An 8,757-nucleotide genomic window follows, 5' to 3' on the forward strand; every position below is an offset into this window, starting at 1 on the left:
TATAATTGTCTCGTTAATACCTTCGAAATGAGTCCAATATTGAATAATTTTTGACTTAATTATATTATTATATATTATATATACTGTGAAAAAATATTTTTAATGTTTACGATTTATACTTTTATAGTTATTTATTTATATATATGCTATACATTTTGGGATTAGGCTGTCCAAATTGCACTGTATAATATGTTCTTGGATTTTTTTGATATATATATATACATGTATTAATTCAACGTTAATCTGAGCTTCTGGACAAGAAAGAATGTAAACATTTGAAATTTTATTCTAAAACCCATCTTTTTTGGTCTTTTCATAGCTTATGATATGTCAAATTTGAAGTTTTCTTTATTGGTTTTGAGTGTTTATCTTAAAAYTCAAGTTTTTTGGTTCTTTGCTCTTGGTGTAAATCGAACACATTTGTGGAGTCGTTTAAATATGTTGAATTTTAAATATATTGGATTTTAAACTGTCATACAATTTTTTTCATCGATAGTCTGTAATTAGAACCATAACTCTTATATATTCAAATTGTATTAATATGTAAAGATCAAGTGTAACCTATATCATCGTTAAATCTTGTCTTATAAAACCAATGAAACTTCAAAATCGTTAAAATTCATGGCTCCCGCCGCATTGCGCGGGTACACAACTAGTTTGATGTAATTTATAAGTGTTGAGCACTCTTGGAACTTTTACAAATTGATAATTATTGGGTTTAATTATGTTATTATAAAAAGGGTATTTTATATCTTTTTAAATAAAAAGATATGTTCCTACCAATCGTGGTGACGTAAGTCTAATTTGGTATGAAACTGGATTTGGAAAAAAAAAACATTCCTACCAAGCTTGGTGACGTATGTCTGTTTTGGTATGGAATTGGATTTTGGAAATTGTTTCTACCAAGCGTGGTGACGTAAGTCTGTTTTGGTGTGAAACTTGTTTTAAGAAATAATTCCCCCAGACGTGGTGACTTTTGTCTGTTATGGCTTGGAACTGGGAATGGGTACTTTCAGACGTGGTGACTTTTGTATGTTCTGATAAGTAGCCCTGTTTTGATGGAGGAATAAGGGTGGCATATCAAGGAGGGGTGTACTTGGAATAAGGGAGGCATTGTCATATGTGGATATTATTATAACTCTTATTATTATTACTAATTGGACTTCATAGCTTTGAATCATCATTTCTTTGTGATTAAATGAATTAGAGATATTATTCCTATTAGAAATAATAATTTAGATGTTATTGACAAGGGGGAAAATTGGATCATTAATATTTACGAAGGAATAGTCTGATAAATCAAAGACACTATGATCATAATAGTTTCATTTTGGGAATATTGGATCAATTAACAGATGTATTCATATCAAGAATTGAGGTTATTGAGTTTATCATATTATTCATCATATTGAGGACTGCATTGTTTGGTTGTATTACATATACTCCTGAGCAAAGATCTTTTATTATATTTTGGTGTTTTATCACCCTGCATTTGCAAAGAAGGGATTTACTCACTAGACCCTTCTGGTCTAACCCTCATTTTCTGTTTTAAAAATATGCAATGCAGGAACTACGGGGTCCAGGGATAGTAAGGGGAAAGGGAAAATGTGAATATTTTCCTTAACTTGATATCTACTTTTGAAGATCTACATGAGATTGCTTGTTCTGAAAGATACATGTTGTTATACATGTGATACTACAGGATTTTATTTTGGAATTTTTCATATGCAGATTTTGTTCATATAAGAATCCTGGTACTAGTGGGACCATTGTGCTGTAAACTGTATTTCTATGAAATGAAATATGTGTTATATGCAAATGTGGTGTTTGGGGGTGTTACAATATGCACTTCCAAACTCAACCCTCCTACTGCCTACTTGAAAAGTTAAGGTCGTGAAACAAGGGTCCCAAAGTCCAAATCTGTAATACCCACACGACCATCAATACAAGACTGACTCACATGATATGGATCCAACGCATCACAGAATAAATTACATGGCTCCAAAAAAATGACCAACGCACTTAAAACATGTAACTTTATAAACAACTATGTCATATATGCATATAACTCCAAAAACTCAGTCGGACAAGCGTCCCCAAAAAAGGAAAACTAAGGTGATCACTTGGTTTTAATTTCACATGTTATACACTCTATGCATATTTTTATATTAAGTTGATACATATATTATGCTATGATTTTATATCGTTAAATAATCTTTGTTGTTGTATTATTAGCTCCATTTTTTCATAGAAATATATTTCTTTAAGAAGGGTTCCAGAAAATGTTCATCGTAAGTGAGAAGATTGGTTCTTGGATAAAACACTGATAAAAAACTTGTCACATGTAAAGTTTAAGTTATATGTTAAAAGTTTTATAGTAAGTATGAATCTCCAATACATATTTTCAGCATATGCATAAACATGAAATATATGAGTGACTTCGTTCTTGTAAGAACATTGGTTACAGAATGGTTAACCGGGTATATGATCTGGCTGAGTTTAGGTTCGTGAAAGGACGAAACAGACGAGGATAAACGGTTAAATCATTCCAGGATTACAAACTCGTGGTAGGGGGCTGTGAATCTGTCCCGAACCTCTTACGAGAGGCATGGAAATGACTTATCGGTTTCCTTATACACGGCTGCCAATTTGGTGCATACATAACAACATGATGTTTTTACTAAAAGCATGAAATCTAGCATAAGCACGACTTACAAAGATTTATAAATGCAATTAATTAAACTTGGGATCACCTGACAAATATAATTGCTTAAAAATGTACCTGTGTATCACATGTGAGAATCGAGAGATATAGCAGAATTAGAAGCAAGAGGGTGGTCACAATATTTGTTTAGTTTTGACAAGGATGGGTATCGGTTTTTATGTTATACTTAGAAGTTCATTATGTTGCAAGGTTGTTTCTATCTTTTGTACAAATTTTCTATATAATGAAACTTATGTCTAATTGTTTTCGCAAGCTTTTACTTTACTGGAATTAGTTTATATTATGTTTTAAGAATGATCATCAAAGAGACAAGATAACACACCATTTGGGTCTCGATTTTGAATCTCGAAATGGGGTGTTATAGGGTGGGACAAACCATTTTCTAAATGGACTCACCCCATTTATATTTCCAAAATGTCCTATAACATACATATATGTATTTTCTTTAAACCAAATACACCAAAATGTATTGACACCAAAATGATCTCCATTTGTAAGTAATCCTCAAAATAACTCACACTTATGATTTAGTTGCCAAAATGTCTAAAAGGCCAAATATAGGCATTTCATAAGATTTCTAACCAAGTATACCAAATAGGTGAACTTCATCAAATACTCAATACATTTGATAAATATCAAGTAAAACACATTAATATTTTAAAATACATACACATTTTGGCATGTACATAGTTTTCATTTGGTGAAAGCTTTAGATCCACAAATATGCATCATTAAGAACTTCATTTAGGTCACGACCTAAAATACATCAAAAGTAACCCCAAAATCAGATCCATAGCAAAACCCAAAAAAATTACAAAACTTCTAGAATCATACCTTGTCAATAACATGAATATAGCCAACCAAAATTTTAAAACTACTAGGTTAGATATCTTCCAAATGCTCCACAAATAACTCCCAAAATCTGCTTCAAGAGGAGAAAGGAAAAGAGGGAAGGGTTTTGAGAGTAAATCAAAGAAGTAAGAGGTAAGCAATGAAAATAGGGTGCAAGTCGTAGGGTTTTAAGGTGATATGTAACCTGTGCATATTTTGGTGCACCTTAGGTCTCTTGGGCTTAGTCGCCCCCATCCTTCTGAGGCGCATACACTAGACACTTCACTTCGGGAGGATAACATGCGGCTAAAGCCTCTTCGTAATCGCGTTCTTCACTGTTTTTCTTCACGTCAACCCACTACCAATCAGAGACCCAGACGTCTATGGTGCGGGTTAGGCGACTTGAAAGCCGCCCCTGCACATAATTGGCCTCCCTTTACTCACTTTTGATATATTCCAACCCAAGTTAAACCAACAAAATTGGAATCTTGAATCTTATCCAAAAAGAAGTAATTAACCTAAGCATCCCGAGTTACTTGGAATCTTCCAAGTTACCAAAAATACGAGTGTTGCAGTCAAGTCACTCACGGTTTGATCACTCTACATATTTCTCATGAAGAACAAATATCATTTATGATTGTTAGGGGATTCAAGAAAACTAGTGAGAAAACAATGAGTGATTAACTTGGATAAAACTTGAGATCACGTGAAAGCTTGTTTTCCTTAAGTGATATTTAGACCCTATTCTACCTGGGTATCACAAAATTTACTCAAGGATAATCTCAAAAATTTTGGTATGAATATAGCAGAAATCGTTTCATTTTTAAGTAAGAGAATCGTAATTGCTCTTACATTAATGCCGAGAATAACTCTCCATTATATGGGAATGATAGTTGGAAATTAGAAGTGAGTGGTTACAGATATGGCAAGTATAAATTAAAGGCCAATTATCAGCTAGATAGGGATGAACAAATGAGGCAATCCTTCAGCTAGCTGAACACTAGTGAACCATCAACGTGGCTGAACACCAGTGAACTATAAGCTAGCTGAACACCAGTGAACGGTCAGCGTTGAACACTAAACCATCAACGAGTTGAACATTATTACCATCATCTAGTTGAACCTTCATCTAATAGACCCCTCAGGTAGCTGAATAAAATTGAAGGATCAGGTAGCTAGCGTACTATCAACTATATAGAGTTGAATATGAGAGTTGATAGCCTTCTGGTGAAAAACGCACGGTCTGTGCACTGGCCCCTCTACCACTTAAATCCTCTCTATAAAAAACCATCCAATAATTTCGGGTTCTAGTTAGCTTACAAGATTGTGCACTCCACACCTTCTAGCCCATGTTATAACTTAACTAACAACCCCATATTCTCTTTATGAATCAATTTACATAAAATAAACCGATGATTTCACTAGAATTACCAGCATATTAATAATTATTTTTTTGCAATATTATAGTTAATTATAGGTGGTTGTCCATTTGATAATATGTTGGCATATTTTTCTTGTAAGCTCAAATTGTCGATGTTTATAAGTTTTGATGCATGCATGGCATTATTGAACTTGATTGATAGAACTTAGAGTAAAATAATGGTCGTATAGCGATCAAAATAAGACGCTTGTTAATCTTATGTACGATCTTAACACCGTGAAAATTTGAGCTTATTTAACTAAACATTTAATTTAGTCTCAACTTGATTTCTTATGTGAATGTCATGCCTAGTTATATGCTTCTAAAACTTGACTTGTCTCTCCTTAAGATTAGATGATTTATGCATGATAGTAAAGGTGATAAAGGCCATTGTTTTTTTGTTCTTTTAGACCATTAGCCTTAAGCCTGCCCTTGATGTTGTGTTTTCTCTTTACATGTCACTTTCAACCTTGGCCTTTTTTTTGTCTCCTACATCATGAACATATCAAAACACGACTCCCCCTACCAATAAGCTATGGAGTGATTGGTATCCTTGTGTGCTTGAAAGTATATACGTTCGGGATGAAAGAAATACAAAGAGAGAAAAATGAAGGGGAAAGAATTTATAAGAAAGAAAAGAAGATGGTCATGTTGCCAAAAGAAAGAAAGAAACCAAAGACGACAATCAAAAGATGGTATGACTGAATATGCTTGCATCATTTCCATTCCCTCTCCTCTAAGGGAAATGTGCTTCAAAATAATATATATATATATATATATATATATATATGAAAAACCCTTTGTTGAGAAAAAATTTCATAGTTGAACAATCGGGTTCTCTATTAGATTCAAGGTTCTTAATCACTCTTTTACCTAAATGTATCCTTACCTTATGCAAGCCTTGTTTTTACATTACACCCATAAAGGTTATTTTGAGTAACTTGCATGTATTTATGCAAGTAATGGAGAGTGAGACTTTCAAGATTATGGTCAGTACATGATAGTACAGTGACGATTTAAGCGATATAATTTAACCCAAATAGGTGAATCGAGTGTTATTTTGTTAATCCTATTCGTGAGAGTTCTCGAGATTAGCTTGTATGTGCCTGCTTGTTGATGTTTTGTTGCAAATTCCAGACTCATGATATAGTACATGTGTTCACACTCTTGTTTGAATTATTTTTGCTACTATGTGATAACTTAGTTATTGCCCAAGACGGATAATAAAAGTGTGGAAGTGTTTGATAAACGCATATTTGAATTCATTTTTATATTGAATCCCTTACATATCATAATGATTTAATAGCTAATAGACCCTAATCTTGGTTATTGATTGGTCAATGATATGTGTCAAAAGGATGGATTTAAGTTCAAATTATTCATATACTTAGAATAATTACAAGATAGGCATATCATCTAAGTAATTGGAAATTACCAAAATCCAAATCTAATGAGATTTATAAATCAAATTTCTCTTTTAAATCTGATTATATCATAAAAAYAGTTGAAGAATCCTTACCAATTCTTCAAGGAAATAATTCTTTCCAACTATTATCTGAAAAGCTTATTCAGCAACATAAGCAAAAATATAAATTTTTGCATTTGGGGTTGGTTCAAATTGCTTYGAAACCAACAACCAGACTGGGTTTAAATACCTCTGCTTTAATCTATTTAAGAGACAAAAGGCATTTAAATTTTCATGATTCTCTTTTGGGAATTATTGAATCAGGCCTTTGTGATGGCCCGATATATTTTTCGTGTTATCCAAATTTTACTTTATCATTATCTGGGTAGTACACTTATTAGCGTAATGACCCGGTTTTTTGCATTTCCAGCAAACTGGTAATTTCTTTTCCTTATTAGGAAATTTTTTATTTTTATTCTTTGAAAATTTAGAGAAAGAATTTTTTCTCTTTTATGATAAATATTCTTAAAAATATTTTTTTATCTTGGGTTTAGGAGATTTGGAAAAACTTGGTTTTTCAAAACCTATTTGCTGGCAAAAATCACCAAGAGCCTTTTTTCCCGAATATTTATCCTTTTGAAGTTGTTTTTGCAATTTTAATTCATTGCAAAGAGTAATTCCTTCTTTTACCACCTCAGAAGATAAATCTCCATAGGTTAGGATATCATAAGGAATTTCTCCATTATTGTTGTTTTTKAGACGATTTTTAATTCGTTCAGCAAAAAAGAAAGGAAGTCCAGAAAGGAATTTCTCTTTCCAGAACTTATGATGTCCATCATTTCTTTGATAAATTTTTGAGAAAAAAGTATAGTTGAGAATTTACAAACTAAATCTTTTATTTCTAATGAAAATAGATTACAAGAGAGAAGTAAGAGATAGATTACAGACTTAAGACTTCGCCCACTGAGAAATGGAAATTAAGCTACTATAAATACCAGAGAAAAGTAGAAGTGGAGCCTACCACTGTCTACCACTAAATAAAAGAACGGCTTCAAATAAGCCAGCAAAAAGTAATGGGACCCACCACTATCTTCAATAATCGAACTGAATTATGGACCTGGGACCCTCCACTATCGATAATAATCGAGATCAAAAATGTCATCCATGACGTCCTGCTATCTAGAAGGCACGAGAGAAAAGTTGCCTTTGTTGGAATTTCAACTGGACTCTATAGAACATTAGCCAGCGTACAAGTTGGACGTCATCTCGCCAATTCTAATTGTCTGCTGGAATTTGGAGTTCCACAATTTGATTGTACTGATCAATGGATGAATCAACTTGTGCTATTGATTCGTTGACGGCTTTTAGCTCTCGACGGATTCTAGCTGCATAAGGATCCATCTTACAGATCAAAAGGATCTTGTGAGTCTTGCATTAGATCAACTGTGGCCRCTTCATCTCCKTYTTCAGACATATGTGAAGATGCTGAATCCGCATGGGCAGGGCCTGCTTCGTCTTGCTTTAATAAGGCCATCATTTGTGCCAAATCTTCTTTAGAGATCTTTGAAGTAATCTCTTTGAAGATTCCTTTAACATCTGGCTTAGGTGGTTTCGGGGGTTCGAGATCAATTAACCCTCTGATTGAAAAGACTGAGTTGTCAAAGAAATTGAATTTTATCCACCATTTAATCATAATCGATCGTCCCAAATAAGGGATTGGCTTAAATTATTCACCAAGTTTAGATAAATTTCGTAAGGAAATAATAGGTTCCCAACGAATAATCCAAGGTACTTGRTAAAGTATTGTAAACCACATAGATGGGTTGGATAAAGATGTATTAATCTTTGCAAAATCTTCGAAAATTTTTCGCACTTTKTCTGGAAGACAAATAGGATATAATCCCCATTGTGTATACCAAGTTATAAACCAGTTTGGTAATTCAGGTTTGCTAAAAGAAGCAGAAAACTGAATCCGCCAAGAAAATTTTCTTTGCCTGTTCTCATAGTAGAAAGCATGCTCTCAGGCATTAATATAATCAAAATAATTGAATTTCAAAGTGACATTTTTATGCCTCAGTTGCCTAGTGATTTCATAAGGTTTGAACAAATCACCAGTCCACTGATCGGGTCTAATTACCCTATGAATAACAGCTTTGTTAATAAGCAACTTCACCGCCAGATCGTTCAGTAGAGTCAAATTCCACAGAACTAGTAGCTACAAGAATATCTTGAAAATACTGATAATCTTTTGGGTAAACAAAAGAGTCAGCATTATTTTTAAAATAAAATGATACAACCTCATTAGGTTGAAGATGAGTGTATTTGTTCTCAATGGGTATTACCCATTTTGTTGAGATTGGAATATAAGGGAAAATA

This window comes from Cynara cardunculus, assembly GCF_001531365.2.
Source record: "Cynara cardunculus var. scolymus isolate 2C chromosome LG 5, CcrdV1, whole genome shotgun sequence".
Taxonomy (NCBI): Eukaryota; Viridiplantae; Streptophyta; class Magnoliopsida; order Asterales; family Asteraceae; genus Cynara; species Cynara cardunculus.